The 21,101-nt window shown below is 45.4% G+C and overlaps 1 long non-coding RNA gene across 1 annotated transcript; it reads right to left on the reverse strand.

The window, feature by feature from the left end:
• Window positions 1-18,608: 18,608 nt before the first annotated feature.
• On the reverse strand, window positions 18,609-20,693 carry LOC135057811 (uncharacterized). The gene is made up of 3 exons (XR_010244375.1): window positions 20,577-20,693; window positions 20,123-20,257; window positions 18,609-18,856 (listed from the first exon to the last, which is right to left on the reverse strand). It is a non-coding gene; the product is annotated as an uncharacterized LOC135057811 (long non-coding RNA).
• Between the last annotated feature and the right edge of the window lie 408 nt (window positions 20,694-21,101).

Below are 21,101 nucleotides of genomic sequence, written 5' to 3' on the forward strand. Positions count from 1 at the left end.
GATTCTCAATTATCTCACAGCTGTGACAGGCGGGTATTGTGTTACCCTAGCGACTCAGTATGGAATAAAGTGCTGCACATATATTACAAACAGCACCGAGGACCCGGCCGAGGTCATAGACCAAAAGATGGATGACATTTTGCAATTAAAATGGGAGTTCCGAAGGAAACACAATCTCACCCTTGCCGCTGTGGGTAATGAGCTGACCAGTTGGGTGTCATGGTTGAACCCACGAAATTGGTTCTCTGGTTTAGGAGAATGGACCCAAGGTATTATCATGGATGTAGGGAAATTTCTTTTGTGTATTCTGGGTGTCATCATATTGGTCGGTCTGATATTTAGATGCGTTCGGGTTTTAACAAAGTGTAAACGTAGCGCCCGAGTGATGAGTTTAAGAAGTGAAGATACTGTAATAACAACGACTGATTTGGTTTATGACCCAACAATAGAGACAATGTTGTGATGAAAATGTGATTCCACGGTCCGTTTCTTTCACCCGTTTCTCCTTTGTTTTCCTCCAAGGTACAAAGACATCCGCTTGGAAGAAGAATTTGACAACCTTTTACACAGACAACTGATGGACTATGCCATAGACCCCCCATATCCCTAGTACCTTTAATCTTACGCTAGCCCAACACTTTTTGTAAGTCTATGGACATTGAAAAAGCTTTTTGCACACCGTTTATAGCAAAAGCATCGGGAGACTACAGTCAACATGTACATCGAGACAAGACAAGACAAGACACAAGACAAGACCTCAATCGGCAAATGTATATTAAACTCACATAGTTTATCACTGCATTTACCATAATTGTTCTTTATCTTCATCTCTACAACCTTCAGGTAATAACACACATAGTCGATAGGGAATATAGGCACAGATATCAGCACTCACATATTCCCCCATTCATGTATCATCAACTAAAATGTGCTCCCCCATTTTGTCGCAACCAAAAGCCGAAAAGAGCTCGGTAAAGTTTGACAGCCCATCCACAGACCCGTACCACGGGATAAGAAGGAATTCAAATGTATACTTCGCAATACCTCGAAGCTTGATTTAAAACACGTACGGCACGATGATACATGACCCCCCAAACATGGATTCATACACACATGCTTCTGCTATCTCACTAGGTCATACCCTTTTCCTACCTTCTCCTCTCCTCCCCTACCCAATCATAGAAATGTATTATACATGACATATATTTTTCTCTTTTTGAACTGTTTTAGGAAGTGGCAGTTATTGGTGACTGCCAAAGGGTGGACTGTCAAAGTCAGAAAAATATTACGCTGCACACTGCCATATATGCACCTCATGCGTGTGCCCGCTGCACGTGCATGAGCCCTCCCGTGCGTGCGTATACTCGCGGTCGCGTGCACTCGCGGACGCGCGGTATGCGCATTTACGGTAGAGTTTGTGTTCGTCTAGCGGGCGACTCAATCGTAACATATTTTATTCATATAATGTATTTTGTAGATTATGGTCCCTTTGATAGAATCTGAAAGTTTAGTTAATGTAGTATGTTCGGGGACAAAGAGATCCCTCTTTGTTTGATACGAAGGGTCAGACAGGGGTTACACAGTGGTGTTTAGTATCCATCGGAAGAGAATATAATTAGCAATATTCCGGTGTTGGTTTGAAGCGGATTAATCGCTCGTGCGTATAGTTATGGACATAAGAAGTTTATGGACATTTACTATATTTGCACTTTATTACCCATGCGGCGGGAAACCCAGTTTCCCACCCACCTGAGCAGTTAGGAATAGTCACAGCCCACCTGTATGAACCAACCTATGACCTTTTGTTATAATGCGAAGACGAGTTCCTGTGTCCAATGAACAATAAGAATGTAGGGACCATTGTACTGTATTGTGTGTAGTGTATAAAAGGACAAGCCGATCTGGGCCAGCTCTCTACTCTCTTCAACGGTTCTCATTGCTGATAATCGGGAGCTGGAAATCCAGAAAGGCGCTTGCGATTGTTTCCCCTGGTGCGTAAGTTCTCTGCAACCATATTGTCTCTTATTTAATGTTATAAGCCATTCTCTCTCTCTCTCCCCCCCCCTTTAAATGTAATTGTGTCTGTATTGTATTTTATGTGTAGTGATTCGGTTAGGTATTTTATGTTATCTTGGTAGTGTATAACTTGTATTGTATTATTCTTTTGCAATTGAACGTTCATTCATTTCCTTAAAAGGCGTTAGACCAGGGGTGGGCAATTATTTCAGCTGGGGGGCCGCTTAACACTTCCAACGAATATTCGAGGGCCACACACAAAATACTCAAAAAGAGTCCCCTTTTTACACATTACGGCAGATAGCGTCCCCTTTTTACACATTACGGCAGACATCGTCCCCCTTTTTACACATTACAGCAGACAGTACCCCCGTTTTTACACATTACGGCAGACATTGTTCCCCTTTTTACACATTACGGCAGACTGCGTCCACTTTTTACACATTACGGCAGACATCATCCCCCTTTTTACACATTACAGCAGACAGCGCCCCCGTTTTTACACATTACGGCAGACATTGTTCCCCTTTTTACACATTACAGCAGACTGCGTCCACTTTTTACACATTACGGCAGACATCATCCCCCTTTTTACACATTACAGCAGACAGCGCCCCCGTTTTTACACATTACGGCAGACATTGTCCCCCTTTTTACACATTACGGCAGACTGCGTCCCCTTTTTACACATTACGGCAGACTGCGTCCCCTTTTTACACATTACGGCAGACATTGTCCCCCTTTTTACACATTACGGCAGACTGCGTCCACTTTTTACACATTACGGCAGACTGCGTCCCCTTTTTACACATTACGGCAGACATCGTCCCCCTTTTTACACATTACAGCAGACAGCGCCTCCGTTTTTACACATTATGGCAGACATCATCCCCCTTTTTACACATTACGGCAGACAGCATCACCCTTTTTTACACATTACGGCAGACAGTCCCTACCCCCCTATCCCCTCCCTCCCCTAAACCCATATTGTAGTTTTTAACTCAGCTGCCTCCCCACCCCTAAACCTATATGGCAGCTTAAGCAGTGATCCAGGGGCTGGCAGGACAGGGGGTTTACCTGTTCGTCACAGTGGCAGACGATCCCCGCTGTCCGATGATGCCGCCTGGAGTCACTGCTGATGTGGCCTCTTGCTCCCGCTCGCTGGCCGCTGCTTCTTCTCCTCACTCAGCCGCCAAGCGCAGTGCCCGCCCCCCGTGCCGCCCAGCGCGCTTGGTAACAGAGGAAATCCCGGTCAGCTGACCTTGTGACGTGACCGGGATTTCCTCAGCGGCGCCTCGTCTGAGAACAGTGCAATGACAAGCGGCCTGTCGGGCCGCTTGTCATTGCACTCTAATGGGGCACAGCGGGCCAGGCACGATCGGTCCGCGGGCCGCATCCGGCCCGCGGGCCGCCTGTTGCCCACCCCTACGTTAGACCCTTAGACCGGTATTTGAGTGTTTATTATATTGCTAAAGGGTTCTCAGAGCGTCACATACGCTCATACAGCTTTTAAACTAACAAGGTTACACTGTGTTGCATTTACACCTTATCACTGCACAAGGGTTTACAGTATAAGTACATTGTTTATGGTATAGTTATAAAGGTTTAACTCTGTGAGCGTCAGCGCTGCTTGTGATCTCCTCGTGGTCTCGAGCGTCCGCTACGCTGATAGCGTATCATTACGTTAGTCGGCAGCCTATAGCGTGCTTGTCTTTACGCTCTAAGCCGTGAGCGAACGTGCCGCTCGTGCGTCTCGTCCACGGCTAAGCGTTCGTTACGCTACGTGCGTACTCTTACGGTATTCCATACGCCAATTGCGTACTGTGTTCTTTAACCTTTTAGAGTGTTTTATACAAGGTATAGAATAGGCATTGTCAAACTTTATGGTTAGATTTACTAAAATTTCTAATGGAAAGTGGAGGTGTTTCCCATTAGCAATCAATCAGATTCTAGCTATCATTTCTTCATTGCATTCTGATTTGTTGCTATGGGCAACACCACCACTTGAGGAAGGTAAATTGTGTGGGGTGTGAAAACAGGACACAGAGGAATATTATTAATAGTTTCACTTATAGCACAGGAACAACAGTAATAGAACAAAACATACCTTCAAAACATACTCGCAGCATACATACGATAAACAAATAACTGCAACAAACACAATGCCAATCAAATTTTGCTACCCTGCAACAGGAGTTCTTAAACCTGTCCACAGGCACCAACACTGGTGCACATTTTCCAGATCACAAGTTAAAGGCTAAGATTAAGTCTGGAGCAACATGTCCTATGCAATAAATCTTACAAAAATTCTGTACAATTAAATATGATTCTATGTGACTAATTGCCCACCTAAAAATCTTCAATTTCAAATAAGCATACACTGCCTAGCATTTCTTGAGAACAGTGGCTTGTAGTCACTTCTGTTAAGCTCTATGGAGAGCATATGTATTAATTATCAGGTTTAAGAAATTAAGTCCCAATGTGTTAAAACAAAACACATGAACAGCAGGGACGTGTGGTGAGCTAAATGGCTCAGGAGACACTAGCTGGCCCCAGAGCCAGATTTACACACAATATATGAGTCAAATGGGTACATCTGGGCATTATACACAGGTGCAGCAGTATAAACTCCTGGAAATTTGGTGCGTTTTGAGCGGAAAAGATAGGTAGGTGAGGCACTGCCTCACCTGCCATAGACTTTTTACTCCAGAGTTTTGGCTATAAAAATTATTAGAATAATACAAAGGAGACATATTCTTTGTATTTATTTATCATATACTTTACACAGTTAAAACTCTGGCACAAAAGTAAGTATGATAGGAAAGGCTCTGCCTCACCCCACCGCACATCACTGAGGAACAGGTGCTCAGTCACAGCGGTGTGATAGAAGTGAGGTTATCACTCACATCACTTCTCCTTCGAGACCCCAGCGTGGTTCTGCGCAGGGTCAGCCTGATGGTCACACATGTGTGAGCGGAGAGTGCGGGGGAGGCATCTTACAGATCCTTTTGACTAGTCTAGTACCTCTGCCATCTGAAGCTGGCATTAGGTACTGGGATAAAGCTACTTGATAAATTCTGTAATTATGCAGCCCCCATATAAACCTATGGGGGTTACATTTGCAATAAAAAAATGGTACCACAGCGGATATCTCTGATACCTCATGCAGTTCCCCATAGATAACCTCACAGCGGATATCTCTGATACCTCATTCAGTTCCCCACAGCGGATATCTCTGATACCTCCTCATGCAGTTCCCCATAGATAACCTCACAGATATCTGATACCTCATGCAGTTCCCCACAGCAGATATCTCTGATACCTCATGCAGTTCCCCACAGCAGATATCTTTGATACCTCATGCAGTTCCCCACAGTGGATATCTCTGATACCTCATGCAGTTCCCCATAGATATTCCCACAGCGGATATCTCTGATACCTCATGCAGTTCCCCACAGCGGATATCTCTGATACCTCATGCAGTTCCCCATAGATATCCCCACAGCGGATATCTCTGATACCTCATGCAGTTCCCCACAGCGGATATCTCTGATACCTCATGCAGTTCCCCATAGATATCCCCACAGTGGATATCTCTGATACCTCATGCAGTTCCCCACAGTGGATAACTCTGATACCTCATGCAGTTCCCCACAGCAGATATCTCTGATACCTCATGCAGTTCCCCACAGCAGATATCTCTGATACCTCATGCAGTTCCCCACAGTGGATATCTCTGATACCTCATGCAGTTCCCCACAGTGGATATCTCTGATACCTCATGCAGTTCCCCACAGCGGATATCTCTGATACCTTATACAGTTCCCCACAGTGAATATCTCTGATACCTCATGCAGTTCCCCACAGCGGATATCTCTGATACCTCATGCAGTTTCCCACAGTGGATATCTCTGATACCTCATGCAGTTCCCCACAGTGGATATCTCTGATACCTCATGCAGTTCCCCACAGCAGATATCTCTGATACCTCATGCAGTTCCCCACAGTGGATATCTCTGATACCTCATGCAGTTCCCCACAGTGGATATCTCTGATACCTCATGCAGTTCCCCACAGCGGATATCTCTGATACCTCATGCAGTTCTCCACAGCGGATATCTCTGATACCTCATGCAGTTCCGCACAGCGGATATCTCTGATAACTCATGCAGTTCCCCACAGCGGATATATCTGATACCTCATGCAGTTCCCCACAGCGGATATCTCTGATACCTTATGCAGTTCCCCACCATTCGGGCTGGAATATCCACAGTGCCATCAAAGGAGTGTCAAACTACAAAACCTGCCAATATAAGCCACCTGCCTTCATGGACCAGCTTTCACCCAGTGGATGTAAAGGACATTGCTGAAATTGCTCGGATTTTGCGTCCCACCACCTGTGATCTGGACCCTGCCTCAGCCAAGCTTCTAATAGGTTATATGGATATAATTGGTCCTGTCTTTGCAAAAATTGTTCAATGCTCTTTGCAGACAGGCATATTTCCTGGACCCCTAAAGGAAGCAATTGTTAGACCTCTTCTTAAAAAAATCTAATTTAGATCCCGACTGCATGACCAACTATAGACCGGTATCAAACCTTCCTTTCCTAGGAAAGGTTATTGAGAAAGTGGTTGCAAATCAACTGGAAACCCGCCTGACAACCCATGATATCTATGATCCATTCCAATCAGGATTCAGGAGAAGACATAGCACTGGTGTGTGTGTTAAATGATCTTCTGACGGCAAGAGACAGAGGCGACTATTCAATATTAATCCTTCTGGATCTCTCTGCAGCATTTGATACCGTGGACCATGGGCTTCTGATTGAGTGTCTGATACATTTTTGTGGACTGGATGGCACAGTCCTAAATTGGTTCAAATCATTTCTCACAGGCAGGTCACAGAGTGGATTATACTCATCACCACCAGTGCCATTGCCATGTGGTGTCTCACAAGGTTCTATACTATCCCCCATGCTTTTTGCAGTATACATGCTCCCGCTGGGTGAAATAATCAGGCGCCATGGGCTAGTCTACCACTGCTATGCAGATGATACACAACTGTACTTGTCCTTTGCTCCGGGCACTGATAACCCAATAGCAACCCTAAATGGCTGTCTAGCTGAACTCCAGGAGTGGATGAGTGCTAGTTGGCTGCGACTGAACCCGGATAAAACAGAGGTCCTTATGATAGGACCGCAACATCAAAGGACAAGACTGCAGCATAACCAACCAACTGGACTTACACTCGGGGATTCGGAATTACAAACCACTGATCGTGTGCGGAATCTTGGCGTTGTCCAGGATGGTGGCTTGACACTTAAACATCAGATATCAGCCACAATCAAATCCTCATTCTTTCACCTGAGGAACATAGCCAGAATCAAGCACTTAATTCCCTCAGATGATCTGCCAAAAGTCATCCACGCATTTGTATCATCTCGATTAGACTACTGTAATGCCCTCTACCTTGGTCTCCCAGCAAAAGAATTGCACCGCTTACAGCTGGTGCAAAACACAGCTGCCAGGCTGTTAACCAACCAGCCCCGTTCTAGCCACATAACACCCATACTCTACTCCCTTCACTGGCTGCCTGTAAGATGGCGAATCATCTTCAAGATTGGCCTACTGAGTTTCAAAGCACTACATGACCAGGGCCCAAGGTACCTGAAGCAGCTACTGACCCCATACTTCCCCACTCGATTACTGCGATCTGTAGATGAAGGACTTTTAGCAGTACCTAGAATCTCCCGTAATTCATCTGGGGGTCGAGCTTTTAGTCATGCGGCTCCGACTCTATAGAACTCACTTCCCTGCACAGTGCGAGAGGCCCCAACTATAGAATCCTTCAAAAGTAGACTCAAGACTTTCCTTTTTACTCAAGCATTCCCATGATTGTCCCTTTAGTATCTCCATGCTTCTGTATTTTATGAAAATCTGTTTTGTACTTCATTATTTTCTGTACTATATTATGCTATGTATCTGTTAAGCGCCTTGAGTCCTATTGGAGAAAGAGCGCTATATAAATAAAATTATTATTATTATTATTATTATATCTCTGATACCTCATGCAGTTCCCCACAGTGGATATCTCTGATACCTCATGCAGTTCCCCACAGTGGATATCTCTGATACATGATGCAGTTCCCCACAGTGGATATCTCTGATACCTCATGCAGTTCCCCACAGTGGATATCTCTGATACCTCATGCAGTTCCCCACAGTGGATATCTCTGATACCTCATGCAGTTCCCCACAGTGGATATCTCTGATACCTCATGCAGTTCCCCACAGTGGATATCTCTGATACCTCATGCAGTTCCCCACAGTGGATATCTCTGATACCTCATGCAGTTCCCCACAGTGGATACCTGCAAATATTACTTGAATATTCCAGGTTCCTATGGATGAAATAAATAGCTTCATGAAAGGTGATTAATCTGTAGTATTGGGCAACTGCATGAAATCACTGCACTTCACAGCAATTAAAAGTTGCTTGTATAGCACTGCACATTGGAAATGGTTCATAATGGCCAATCTCTGTTGTTGAAATAACACAGGTCTGCGATGGAAACATTTTTCAAAAATGTTAAACTTTTCTATTTCATTAATAAACACATTTTTTATTGCTCACAATGTGTCATTTTTCCATCTCACTTTAGAGATAAGTATTCCTGACTGACGTTTGCTCAATCACCTCCTCTCTCACCACCATTACCCCGCCTCCCAGTCCCCATGTCCCACTGTTTTTGTGCATACCATCCCAAAGTATTGAAATATGCAGGAGGCTGGACACTTCCAGGTATAGCAGCATCACCCAATAATACAAACTTTTCTATAGATTTTTTTTTTGGGTGCTGAATTCAGTTAAAATACTAAATAAAATCCATCACTTACCATTTTTCCACAGAATAACAATTTCATTTCGATATCCATTCATTTGTCTATTTTTACATATAAACATATTATTTTAGCCCCTTTATTTACTGAATCTAGTATAATTTGACAAATGTTCTATAAAAGAATAATTTTTGGAATATGCAGAAGACATGGGAGTTGATAAGCGACAGTGGCTTACATCAGGGCTGATTTAAAAAAAATATTATCTTAGAAAGATTGGTTGATCCCAAAAAACTTTCCTACTTCCTCTTCACATCAAAGTACTGTAGTTTGTAAAGAGTATGTCAAATAAAGTGTTTTAAGTATCTGTGTAAACAGTTTCCAGGACAGTCAGATGCTAAATTAAAAGAAATGTTTTTTTTTTTTTTTTTTTTTTGCCTCACACATTCAAAAACGCCTAACAGACAATGGGGTAAATGTAATAGGGTGTGGAACTTTGGGTGAGAATGCCCATATTTTATAACGGCAATCATTTATACAAATACGGGCATTTTCACCCAATGTCCCGTACCTCCATCAACCTGCACCCTATTAGAAAAAAAAGGTTAAAGAGAGGCTTGGAATGATTTTAAGGAACTTTTATGATTTTATGGAACGTCAACATTTACATTACAAGCAATAATATATAATAATTTCCTGAAAACCTTAGAACTATTAGTTACGAGCAAGGAGAAATATTCCACCAAGACCTAAAGGAGATGGAATGACGATATGAGGGAAGATGGAACGTCAATAAGATGAGAGACTAATGTTGGATACTGCATGGAGAAGACCTGCAAGTGGTGTATAGAAGAAAAAGTGCCAAACAAGGCATTGAAGGGAAAAGGAAAATGCAGTTTAAGGACTTGCAAATGTAAGTAACATTGTAAAATGGCTCTTTGTTACATAATTTTTTACAGATTTTTTTTTTTGCTATTGGTTGTAAAATCAATATGTCACCATAATACTTGTGAATAAACTATAATGCCACATCTTTGGATCCATTTTGTCAAAAAATAGTCCTTATGTCTTAGAGAAAAATCATAGTTATATTTTAAATCAGCGCACCAAATACCTTTTGGAATCAGACAGAGAATTGCACACAATTTTCAGTGAATCAAATTTTGCAGAACCGTGTACATGAGAAATTAAAAAGTATTTATCAAGCATTGGAGAGTGATACATTGCAGTATTGCATAGTAATAAAGTACCAACCAATCAGCTCCTAACTGTCATTTTTCAAACACAGCCTGTAAGGCTGTAACATGGTAGTTAGGAGCTGGTTGGTTGGTAATTTATCACTGTACAAGGCTTTATCACTCTCCAAGGCTTGATAAATCTGGGCAAATTAAAAAATGGATGCAAAAGTAGACAGCACAGATAGCACATACATGCCACTGGAAAACTGAGCATCACCCATGTAGTCTATTCCTTAGTGTTGTCACGATTTTCATAAGGCAGAAGGAAAAGTAAAGAAAAATATTTGCAAAGCAACACTCATGCTGACAAGAAGAAAAAGCGCTGTGTGAAAAGTTCTACAAAGCTGTTTTGTTGCTGGCATAAATACTGCTTATAGATTTTAAATATCACAGCAAGAAAACTGCTCTGTTACATAAATGGCACATCACGATTTATCTGTTCACTTAGCTTTGTATCTATAATGGGCACTGTGGTGCACACGGGCCCATGAGTGAAGGAGGGGATTACACTGCTTACCCTGCACCCACTTACTAAACTTACCTGTCTGACATCATGTAGATTAGACTCTGGCACAGTGCCAGAGATTTCTCAGCGCATTTGCCAGTGAGAGGGTGTCCCAAACGGAGACTGCACATTGGTCCCCTCCTCCGATAAATATCCCGAGTTCCCCTGTGATTCTGTGAGATCATCTAAAAAAACATAATGTATTCAGATTTCAGGGTCCTTCATTATTAATTATCAAATATTTTACCAGTAACAACAAATGTTCATTTTCAGGTACATCCTGGGTGCATCAAATACAGAAGTCTTTATGCATTACAGTCACAAATATGCGCCGAGTGACAGAAGATCTTAGACAACTTCAAGCAATGCAGATACAGTAGGTTGTTCCAGAATTGGGGAGCTCAGTAGGAGAAAGGTAATGCAGATACATCCCTTATTTCATTTAGAAAGATGTATTCATCATCTGGAAGTATATCTATGCCTGGGGGTCGAGGGTCAGGCAACATTGATATAACTTATCACAATGGTGAGTTCTGTCGGTACTCAGCAAAACAAAATGGCAAATTGAGTACTAAACATTTTAGCTTGTGAAGAAGAATTTCATGGTGAGCTGTCTGTACCAAAACTATACTATACTACTAACTGTACACATTACAATATAGTTTTATACAGGGTTTCTTATTTTGAGTGCCTTTATGCCAGTGGTTCCCAAACTGTTTTGAATCACAGCACCCTAGAGTATCAGAATGTGTTTCACGGCACCCCTAGGCCAAATTTTCTTATTCAGAAAGTTAGAAATAAATATTATGTTAAGTAAACTGTGTTTATATGTCATCCTTAGGTCCAATTGTGTGGTGAGGGACAAGATTTGCTTCTGTTTGTCCACATACTTAATGATTGCCAGCCACCAGCACTGGTTTTACCTATTACATTGCCCATAAATAATTTGATTAAAGTGCATTTTCTAGGTCAGAGAAGTCTAAGTTGTGCTCTTGTTGGATAGTGTAATCAGAATATATATACATGGAATCTGAATTATTGTACTGGCTGTAACCGTGGTAGTCCTAGAACAGTGCTTTGAAGGATCCCACATGTCATATCTAAGAGGCTAGAGTTGGAGCCAGAGATTGATACATAGTTATAGTGACATCTTCCTGATAAATAGGAGGGATTCCAGTCCGCTCTAGTGTTCCAATACCTGAGCGCTTAAGTCTGCTTTACAGCACAGTGTGATCCAGTGTCAAAAACGCTCACAAAATGTTTAATTCCACATTGAATTTCATTACAGATTTTTAATAGAGTTGTTATTGTTGAATGGTCTGGTCAGAAGCAAGACTGAAATGCATGAAGGAAATTTGTTGTTTTGTAAAAACTGCTGATTTGGAAATGAACCTAGGGGGTAATTCAGAGTTAATCACAGCAGCGTATTTGTTAGCAGTTGGGCAAAACCAGGGGCGGATTGGCCCACCAGGACACCATGACAGATTCCGATGGGCAGGTCCCATATCCCCCTCAGCCAGGCCGATTCACACTCAGGCTGGGCTGGCTCACACTGCTTCCAGTACTTGTGGTTCATTCGAATGCAATCCGGAAGTTAGGCTAGCGGGCACTTCCAGGTGCCGCTAGCCGTGAAAAGTGGTGATGCTGTTCTACCAATGGGGGACCTTGAGAAAGTTAACCAGCCCAGCAGCATCCTGGCCCCGGCCAAAGGTCTCTTCAACGAGCCCGGCCCAGGAGCAGCAGCAAAGCGATGGTCGGAGCCGGGTTCACTATACCCGCTGCCACCCCAGCTCCCGCACTCTCACTGAACTGGCCAGAGCGATGACTGAGCACTGAATGGGACCCAACAGAGAAGTTATTTTTAATTACATTATTTGCATTATCATGTTAGTGTAAGGGTTAGGGCGTCCCCGGTCACAGTGTTTGGTTTGGGGACTGGACAGGAGCAGGATGTACCTTGTTATCAGGATGCCAGCTGACCAGGCAGCACTCACAGCCAGCCCTGGGACAATCTCTAATGCAACGTCCTTCAGCCCTAGAGTTGCCCAATGTCTGTCCATGATGATGGGCCTATTTATGAATTGTCTACTTATGTAATGTGGTGGCTACGTATGTAATGTGGTGCTAGTCGTATAATGCGGTGCTATACGTGTAGTGCGGTGCTATACCTGTAATGTTGTGCTATTCATGTTATGTGGTGCTATTTGTGTCATGCAGCGCTATACGTGTAGTGCTATACATGTAATGCGATGCTATACGTATAATGTGGTGCTATTCATGTAATAATGTGGTGGCTATGTATGTAATATGGTGGCTATGTATGTAATCAGGGGGCGGATTGGCCACTGGGACAGATTCTGCTGCACTGGTCCTGTGTTTGTGTTTCACTACTTGTGTGTGCTCCCTCCCTGTACTGTGCTGTATGTAGTGTGTGCTCCCTCCCTGTACTGTGCTGTATGTAGTGTGTGCTCCCTCCCTGTACTGTGCTGTATGTAGTGTGTGCTCCCCCTCCCTGTACTGTTCTGTATGTAGTGTGTGCTCCCTCCCTGTACTGTGCTGTATGTAGTGTGTGCTCCCTCCCTGTACTGTGCTGTATGTAGTGTGTGCTCCCTCCCTGTACTGTGCTGTATGTAGTGTGTGCTCCCTCCCTGTAATGTGCTGTATGTAGTGTGTGCTCCCTCCCTGTACTGTGCTGTATGTAGTGTGTGCTCCCTCCCTGTACTGTGCTGTATGTAGTGTGTACTCCCTCCCTGTACTGTGCTTTATGTAGTGTGTGCTCCCCCTTCCTGTACTGTGCTGTATGTAGTGTGTGCTCCCTCCCTATACTGTTCTGTATGTAGTGTGTGCTCCCTCCCTGTACTGTGCTGTATGTAATATGTGCTCCCTCCCTGTACTGTGCTGTATGTAGTGTGTGCTCCCTCCCTGTACTGTACTGTATGTAGTGTGTGCTCCCTCCCTGTAATGTGCTGTATGTAGGGTGTGCTCCCTCCCTGTACTGTGCTGTATGTAGTGTGTGCTCCCTCCCTGTACTGTACTGTATGGAGTGTGTGCTCCCTCCCTGTACTGTGCTGTATGTAGTGTGTGCTCCTCCTCCCTGTACTTTGAAACATATAAGGTTAAAAAAAGGGGTTTGTAGAATGAAAAATCAATAAAATCAGAAGTAGATTAAAGGCATGACTGCAGTGTCAGTAGACACTGGAAGTGGATCAGTCGTTGTATATTCAGACGTACAAATGTGCATCAGGGAAGGGTATTGTAGCAGCATATGCATAAAGGGGGTTATTCCGAGATGATCGCTCACTGCCGATTTTCGCAGCGATGCGATCAGGTAAAAAAAAGTCAAAACTGCGCATGCATATGCGCCGCAATGCGCACGTGCGTCGTACAGGTACAAAGAGCATCATTGTTGTGCAATGCTTTTAGCGAAGAATCCATTCGCACAGTCGATCGCAAGGAGATTGACAGGAAGAGGGCGTTTGTAGGTGGCAACTGACCATTTTCTGGTAGTGATTGGGAAAACGCAGGCGTGTCCAGGCGTTTGCAGAGCGGGTATCTGACGCCAATTCAGGGACCTCAGTCGCTAGAATCATCGCACAGGATAAATAACTACAGGGCTGGTCTTGTTTTGCACAAAATGTGTTCGTGTCGCTCGGCTGCACATGCGATCGCACACTTGCAAAGCGAAAATACACTCCCCCGTGGGTGGCGACAATGCGTTTGCATGGCTGCTAAAAGTAGCTAGCGAGCGGTCAACTCAAAATGAGGGCCACAGTCACAGATAAACAATAGCATAACGTAAAGCAAAGGAGGCCCCAACTGTATCTATCTCAGAATCAGGACCTCTGAGGAGTAACCACGCCCTCTTGACAGGCCCCTCCCCCTCAACAGACTCCGCCCTCATTATGGCTCTTTCCATAAATTTCCCCGGGCTGGTGTTCGATCCCAATCTGCCCCTGGTAGCTACTATGGGGCCCAGAGCTGATAGAGGCCACCTTCCCTGTCACAGTTACATGTGTTATATCATATGTAGGGCTGTAGCTACCATAGGTACTGTGACTGCCTGCCAGTGCAATGCCTCACCTACTGGTGTGTTCTCCACCTCCTGTGACACGATCCTCCTGCTGGCGCTGTGACTGCCTACCAGTGCAATGCCTCACCTACTGGTGTGATCTACACCTCCTTTGACACGATCCTCCTTTTGATGCTGTCACTGCCTACCAGTACAATGCCTCACCTACTGGTGTGATCTCCACCTCCTGTGACACAATATTACTGCTGGTGCTGTGACTGCCTACCAGTGCAATGCCTCAGCTACTGGCGTGATCTGCACCTACTGTGACACAATCCTCCTGCTGGTGCTGTGACTGCCTACCAGTGTAATGCCTCACCTACTGGTGTGATCTCCACCTCCTGTGACACGATATTACTGCTGGTGCTGTGACTGCCTACCAGTGCAATGGCTCAGCGACTGGTGTGATCTCCACCTCCTGTGACATGATCCTCCTGCTGGTGAGGTGACTGCCTACCAGTGCAATGCCTCACCTACTGGTGTGATCTCCACCTCCTGTGACACGATATTACTGCTGGTGCTGTGACTGCCTACCAGTGCAATGCCTCAGCTACTGGTGTGATCTCCACCTTCTGTGACACGATCCTCCAGCTGGTGCTGTTGTTACTGCCTACCAGTGCAATGCCTCACCTACTGGTGTGATCTCCACCTCCTGTGACATGATTCTCCTGCAGGTGATCTGACTGCCTACCAGTGCAGTACCTCACCCACTGGTGTGATCTGCACATATTGTGACATGATCCTCCTGCTGGTGCTGTGACTGCCTACCATGCTGCATTAGCCTTGCTTACTACCACTGTGGGTAATGCTAACAGTTTGCTTAAGCCCAATTTGTGTTGGGCCCCGCTTATAGCTGAATTACTCCAACCTACATGAGGACACTTTTCATATATTTCCGGGGCCAGTTTACGTTCCCAATCCACCCCTGTCTGGCATGGAAGAAATGTGAATGATAAATCAATGTAAATGTACCAGGAGGTATTAACAAGACTTTATAACATTATCTTATACTGTGAATTTCTTACCCTGTTTCCAAGACAATTAATTAATTTAACTTGTTAATTAAGTGATAGGAACACATGCTATATTATGGGAGATGTATCAAGCTTCTAACTACAGGTATTATTTCATGTACTGTGCTAGATGGGTTCAGTATGGTATGCCGGCGGCCGGGCTCCCGGCGGCCAGCATACCGGTGCCGGGAGCCCGACCGCCGGCTTACCGACAGTGTGGCAAGAGCGCAAATGAGCCCCTTGCGGGCTCGCTGCGCTCGCCACGCTGCGCTCGCCACGCTGCGGGCACGGTGGCATGCTACGCGTGCCACGCTATTTTATTCTCCCTCCAGGGGGGTCGTGGACCCCCACGAGGGAGAATAAGTGTCGGTATGCTGGCTGTCGGGATTCCGGCGCCGGTATACTGTGCTCCGGGATCCCGTCAGTCGGCATACTAAAGACCACCCGTGCTAGATAAGTGACAGAAGATGATTGGGTGGTTTGGACATCTGCACTTTATCTCTCTCCAAGGCTTGATACATCTCCCCAAGAGTGCTGTATATAAAATATATGTCTGGCTGCTATACAGCAGGCCAGGAGCACCAGCAGTACAGTAGAGTAACAGTCATATCAGTAATAATTTGCGGACCCTGTGAAATTAGCATTCAGTAAAGATGGGAGACTCAGTCAATGAATACATAAAACATTTTTTAGTTTATGTTAAAATATAAAAAGTTTATTAGGTGGAATATTTAATAAATAATATTTGCGAGCAATCTCCAAAAAGTCGGTTTTGGGGGCTGCCCACAAATATTAACCAGCCCCTGAATGTATGTATTGGGGACTGCAATGGATATTTGAGATATCTATTGCATTCCTCCCATTGTGATTACAAAGGCAGCCACCAAAAGTTTCTACGGCAGATGGTAAACTGTGAAACTCACCAAGCTCCAGAATGCAGAGCTTGGCCCGGCAGCTAATGCCATTTCTAAATGGCTTTTGTAGCCTGTGGGCTACATTATGCAATAATTCCCAGGAGAAGGATCCTTGGGATCCCTCTACATTATTGTCTGCTCTCACATACGCAGTCTGACGATTGCACATGTGACTAGCGCAGCCGGGGTCTAAACCCAGAAGTAAAGTGATCGCATTAGCAATTATTTTACTTCTTATACATTGCAGGGACGGGCATGAGATTGGTACTCATTATGGCATAAAAGCTACACCTCTGGACTCACAAAGAGTCATCCTTCAGCACTCAGGAGAGGAAAAACCCCCTTGGGGGGAAACCTCTGGGGAACCATGGCCTCAGGATCGCCCTTCCCTCTGGGCATTAAGAGGTGTACTAATAGAGGGGTCAGTATGCTATCCCAGCGCATGGGATCCCGGTGGTTGTCATACCGCTGCCGGGATCCCACTACAGAAAAGACTAACAGGGCTGAGTAAGGGGTGTTCTCCCTTCTCCAAACCCCCCTAACCCTGCCTGTCTGCAGTCTAACCCTAACCTCCCCCCTTTGTGCCTAACCCTCCTGCAGAGGTGCCTAATCCTAACCTCCATCCCTGCTGCCTAAACCTAACCCTTCCTTCCCCGCAGCCTAACCACACCCAGGGGTACCTAACCCACCCAACCGTCAGCCTAACCCTAACTTCCCCGCAGCCTAACCCTATCCTTCCCCCACCCGCAGCCTAAACCTAACCCCGCACCTGATGCCTAAACCTAACCCCCCACCTGATGCCTAAACCTAACCCTTCCTTCCCCGCAGCCTAACCACTCCCAGGGATACCTAATCCACCCAACCCACAGCCTAACCCTAACTTCCCCCCACCTGCAGCCTAACCCTATCCTCCCCCCACCCGCTGCCTAAACCTAACCCCGCACCTGATGCCTAAACCTAACCCCCCACCTGATGCCTAAATCTAACCCTCTCTTCCCCACAGCCTAACCACCCACGGGGGTGCCTAACCCTAACCAACCCTACCCGCTGCCTAACCCTAACCTCCCCCCGCCCACAGCCTAAACCTAGCCCCTCCCGCCTGACAGCTAAACCTACTCTCCCCACCTGATGCCTAAACCTAACCCTCCCTCCCCCGCAGCCTAACCACCTCTGGGGGTTACTAACCCTAACCCACCCTACCTGCAGCCTAACCATAATCCCTCTGCCTGATGCCTAACCCTTTCCCTCTCCCCACCCCCATAACCCTGCCTGTCCGCAGTCTAACCCTAACCTCCCCCTTTGTGCCTAACCCTCCCACGGAGGTGCCTAATCCTAACCTCCGTCCCTGCTGTCTAAACCTAACCCTCCCTCTCCTGCAGCCTTACCACACCCCCTCCGTCCCTGCTGCCTATACCTAACCCGCCATCCCTCGCAGCCTAACCACTCCCGAGGGTGCCTAACCCTAACCCACCCTTCCCGCAGCCTAACGCTAACCTCACCTAGCACGCAGCCTAAACCTAAACCAGCACCTGATGCCTAAACCTAACCCCCCGCCCGATGCCTAAACCTAACCCTCCCTCCCCACAGCCTAACCACCCCCAGGGGTGCCTAACTCTAACTCACCCTACCCGCAGCCTACCTCTAACCTCCCCCCACCCACAGCCTAAACCTAACCCCCTAGCCTGACACCTAAACCTAACCCTCCCTGCCACAAAGCCTAACCACCACCATGGGTGCCTAACCCTAAGCTCCCCCCACCCGCAGCTTAAAATTAACCCCCCCGCCTAATGCCTAAACCTAACCCTCCAATCTAATGCCTAAACCTAACCCTTCCCATGCAGCCTAACCTCCCCTGGGGGTGCCTAACCCACCCTATCCGCAGCCTAACCATAACCTCCCCCCAACTGCAGCCTAACACCCGCCTGACGCCTAAACCTAACCCCCGCCTGACACGTAAACCTAACCCTCCCTCCCCCGTTGCCTATCCAACCCCTTCCCCCCGTGCCTGATGCCTAAACCTAACCTCCCTTGCCCAGCCCTAAACCTATGATCGTGGGGATACGGGCGTCGGTATCCTTGCCCATCTGGAGTTCCAACGTCGGGATTCTGAAGAGTGTCGGGATCCCAGTGTCAGTATTCTGACTGCCGTAAACCTGACAGTCGGCATCTTTACCGCATCTCCTAATAGGTAATGCATATGTCCCAACATTTGGAGCATGTGTCCGCAGCTCTCCTCCCAGGCAGCTATTCAGGGATCACCCACTGCGTGTAGAAGAAGAGGAAGAGATGAAAATGATTGTTAGTGGATGAACAAGCAGAGAGACAAACTGCAAACAGTGGTGTGGTTGTGTAGAGATAAACATCTATCTATGTAAATATGTTACTCTAAATACTGAGGGCATGGAAAATACCTAAAATAAGGACAATTATCCCAAAGGGCCCATTGTTTTTATACAATACACACATTGGGGGGATACGTTCTCTCTTATAGTAATTAGTGGGTACCTTCAGAAAATAAATTTGACTAGTAAATAATAAAAGCTATAAATTGCTAACATTTAGGGGTCAATCCAATTAGGTACGAGTTACCATTGCTGCGACGTTTCAACAGCATCCAAACTCACACCCTTCATGGCCAGATTCAGCCTATGGGGCTCCCGGAAAGTGCGGCTGTTGTAAGACAAACTCGCACCTAATTAAACTGACCCCTTAGTTGTTAAATGTGATAAAATAGTAAAATATAATGGTGTAATTGTGGGCCTGATTCAGTTGTGGTTGTTGAAGCGATCGCTGCTGCAATCTTGCCGTTCACAATTGCATCGTGAGTCTGAGCAGTCGTAGGCTGAGCAAGTCTCCTAGACACAGGGGGCTCTCCAGCAGCAACACAGGTCGCAATGGGTAATTTATGCACGCACATGGAACGGCGTTTGAACGGACCTGACACGCCTGTATACAGTTAGCCACCCTCGTTACCACCTCAAACTCTGACTTCCTGTCAATCACTTTGCAATGGGATCCTCTATGTGAGCGTGATTTCATTTCATGTGCAGTGCAGCTTACACGCATGCACAGTGAAAAAGCATTGAAACACTTGGTGCAACAGCAGCTCTGCGTCCGCATCTGAATCAGGCCCCCTGAACGGTAAGGAGAAGGACTCTAGGGAAGGGACTATGTCACCTTTATTATATGTAAAGATAGGGAAACAGCCACTTGTTACAGCTCCAATTCTTCACCCGATCTGTATGTTCTGTGTCATGCTCTCCACACTCTTCCTGTTTTTCTGTATTACGTATGTTCTACATCTCGTAACCCCCAAAAGTGTATGTCCTTCCTCTATATGTCCTATAGAGTATGCCACAATTTCTATGTTTTTGTATTGTGCCTCCACACCATCTGTATGTGTTATACCAAGTTGACCCTTCTGCATGTTTTGTATTGTCCGCTCTCCCCCACCATAGACCCTATGTTTTGTACTGTGCTCTCAATACCCCCCACCACACACACAATTACACAAGTATGGTAACTTACCTCCTGCATGCTATTCTCCAGTCACTAATTCCTCTGCGACTCCTCCCGTCGTCTTCAACTGACACTTTGCAGATCTCTTTGCCGGTCACCCGACACTCTGCAAATCTCTTTGCCAGAACTTTGCCAAATGATGATCTAAATAACCAGAATTTGCTGGTCAGACATACTATATGTATAATTATACTACTACATTTTGTTACGTACTTTCATTTTTTTTCTTTTGCGATTTATCTATTTTATTGATTTTTTATCCAAAACCCAGGATCCTTTCTCATAGAGACCCAAGTTATCTGCCCCAGGTTTTATCTTCCCTAGTGCTAGGACCATGTTAGTATCATACACTGGGCCTAATTCAGACCTGATTGCAGCATAAAATTTGTTCTCTAATGGACAAAACCATGTGCACTGCAAGTAGGGCAGATGTAACATGTGCAGAGAGAGTATGGTAACTTACCTCCTGCATGTTATACTCCAGTCATTGCTACCTCTGCGACCTCTCCCGTCGTCTTCAACTGACACTCTGCAGATCTCTTTGCCGGTCACCCGACACTCTGCAAATCTCTTTGCCAGATGATCTAAAAAAACACAAAAGACTATCATTAAGCATAGTACTAGTTTAAGTACAATAAAATATCCATGAGTCAACCAGTTTCCCAATTTTCCTTAAACCAAACCAAATACTTTCAAAGTTATCAATATCCCATTTAACTATTTTATTAACTTTTTCATCCCAAAGCCACGATCCTGCCTCTTAGAGACCCAGGTTATCTGCATCCCCTATATGTGTGCTTATCCTCCATACTGCCCTCTTTATTCCTGTAACGCTACATTTTTATTCCTAAATATGTTGTTCCTTCTGCGCTTCTCCTATTTATGTGTCCTTGTACCTGTATTCCCTGTTCTGTCTATCTTGTCTTGCCTTTTTAGCTGACTATACTGCACTCTGTCTTCCTTACCCCTCTCCAAAATACTCTGCTAT

This window comes from Pseudophryne corroboree, chromosome 3 (genome assembly GCF_028390025.1).
Source record: "Pseudophryne corroboree isolate aPseCor3 chromosome 3, aPseCor3.hap2, whole genome shotgun sequence".
Lineage (NCBI taxonomy): Eukaryota > Metazoa > Chordata > Amphibia > Anura > Myobatrachidae > Pseudophryne > Pseudophryne corroboree.